Below are 2835 nucleotides of genomic sequence, written 5' to 3' on the forward strand. Positions count from 1 at the left end.
AAAAAAAAAAATGCATGGCCACTTCCAGTGTTGTAGCTTAGTGTCAGGAACTCAGTGTCTGGCAGGCACTCAATAAAGTGATTGAAAGAAACTGAGTGCTAAAATGCCAATTGAATTGGTCAACATGGAAGCTACTGGGGATCTTCAGGGAATCAATTTGCAGAGGATTAAGGAGCTAAGGGAGGCGGTAAGACCATGACAGAAGCTAAGGAGCTGTGTTCTTTTAGGAAACTGAATAGGACAGTAAACAGAGGAACTGGTGCTTGCTGTTTTTGTTTGCTCACAAACAAGTAGATCACAAAGGAGGTAGATCATCTTATTAAGAGGGAACCAGCTTATTTGTCTTTTCAATCATTCTCTTTCAAGCAAGTAATTTTGTAACATGGGAAGTATGTATAAAGCCATCAAACCTGGCGTTCGGGAATTCTTGTCATGCTTTCTTCTTTGAAGGTTCTCTTCAGATTCTGCTCATGTTGTAAGAATGTTAAGCATAAGATGCCTAATGAAATTTAAAGATCACTTGAATTATATGAAGTTTTAAAATTATTTATTTATGTTTGCATAGAAGAACTGGGATATAGGCCCTAGGTGTAGGAGGGGGGAGTGAGCGGATTAACCAGAGAGGAGTGGGCAACAGAACAGGCAGATTGAGGAAGTACACTGCTGAGGGGAGCAGTGGGCCAGACAGGAGAGGAGAGCCATGTAGGTCAGCTCCCTGGCTGAGGATCGAATTCAGGCTGTCCTCGTAGTACTGAGTTGCAACCCCTAGGCCACCAGGGAGACCCCATAGGAATGGCTAAATAAGACTATCTAACATCAAATGGTATATATATATATATAACTTAACACGTCAAGATTTTATTGCTGTAATGTGTTTAACATTCATAATATGTAACCTTTTGCTTTGTAATCATGAAAAAAAGTGTTATGATACCATTTTTATAAAGGAAAAAGCTGAAGATTAGAAAAAGTAAAGAGTGTGTCCATCACCTCCTTGACAGTAAATGGAGAGCTGGAAATCAAAACCAAGCCTGCATAGCTGTAGAAGCTTATTGTATATGCTAAACAGTAGTTGCCTCTTGTCTTTGAGTATATGGAGAGGACTTGGGCAGGAGAGAATAGGAGAGGACAGCCTGCTGGCCCTGGGCCCCTGGCAAGGTGGGTGCCAGTTGAGCAGTAGCTGGAGAGATGAGCCTCAGACAAACCTCAAGCAACCTCTGCTTTGGAAAAGGAGAATGAAACATGCAAATAGGTTTGCAGATAGGAAGAAACTGGGGGTGGGGGTTGTCTTTCCTCCTGGTAGATTTTTTTTTATGATACTGATAGCTACATGCTAAACTACCAGGGGAGAAGGCAGGGCATGGGCTGTGGAGAGGTGACCAGGAGACTCCAATTGAGGGGTCAGGGGAGGGAGCTGTTAGGGACAAGTAGAGGGGAAGGTGGGCCAGGTGGGGGAAAGAGGCAGTCTGAGGGGGATGCTGTTTTGTACAGTTTGCTCCCAGCAGCCTCTGGCTGGATCAGAACCAGAATCAAGAAGTGAGGGATTAGATGGACCCGTGTTGGGGTGTCTTAGGGGTGAAGGAAGTGAAGCCAGAAAGGACCTGAGGGTGGGGTAAAATGTACCCAAACCAGTGGTTGTCGAACTTGAGCCTGCCTTAGACTCCCCTGGGGAGCTGTTAAAAGCCAGACTACCCTAGAGTTTCCGATTCAGTGAAGCAGGGCCATTTGCATTTTAATGTGTTCCCAGGTACATTTGAACTGCAAGGCTGGGCAGGTCCCCGGGCCACATTTTGAGAAAAGCCAGGTAAAGTTGGGGTTTGCGGAGGAGGCAAATACAAGTTTTTCTTTTCTGGGGTCTCCTTAAGGTTGTGAAGGGGACAGAAGCATTTCTGGACTAAGAAGAATTTAGTACATTACTGAAGGAACTGAATGACCACGAGGGAACACTGACCACACACATACCTACACGCACATACAACAGAAGGGTCCCACCCCTTTTCTGGGGTGCCCAGGTTAGCCTATTTCTCTCTTTGCAATTTCCAATAACTGGTACCTTCTTTCAATCACCAGGTAAAATGCTTCAGGGCCCCTGAATAGTGACAAGAGCTGGGGATGAATGTGAACACCATTTAGTCTGAAAGTTTGATGGCCTGAGCAGATTGCCTGTGTAACTCCCCAAACATGGGGCCAGCTCTTATCAGGAACCTTGAACCCCTAGAAAATCCTGCTCAAGCCTTTGCCAGAGAGGATATGCTCACCTAGGGAGTGAAGGGGGTGGTGGGGATAGTGAAAGGCAATGGCCTGGCTGGAGGCAAGAGAACAGTTTCCTGGTCACCAGGAGTTACAAGCTCCTTCCCTGTCTTGGACACTGAGAACTGTGTGCCGGCTGACTCCATGCTCTTCCCTCTACTCTAATTATTTCATTGCTTCATGCATGGCTTGTTTCAATTTTGTCATTTAGCTAATTATATGATAATGCCCATGAACTCACCATCCAAAACAAAACAGTGCCAGCCAGACCCTTGGCAATCACTGGCATTTCCTCTGAGGGCCCCCCCCACCTTGCCCTGCATCCGGAGTCCTCTATGCATCAGTCCTTGCTTTTTCTCTTTAGCCTACCTAAAATTTGGGAGCTCTGGTCTTTCAAAACTGCCTGTCTATGGCTGGGCAGGCATCTTCTATCCTTTCTTTTCCTTAATAAACTTGCTGACGAAAAAAAAAAATTCTTCGTATACTTGGAAATTTCAAACCTATGCAAAGCTAGAAACTCTCATAGTGAATTCACATCCACTTCTTTTCTGGATGTTAGCTTTTCAAGTCATGCCCAGTCTTGCT

The sequence above is a fragment of the Condylura cristata genome, unplaced genomic scaffold, assembly GCF_000260355.1.
Source record: "Condylura cristata isolate star-nosed mole 26May11 unplaced genomic scaffold, ConCri1.0 scaffold00017, whole genome shotgun sequence".
NCBI classification, from domain to species: domain Eukaryota; kingdom Metazoa; phylum Chordata; class Mammalia; order Eulipotyphla; family Talpidae; genus Condylura; species Condylura cristata.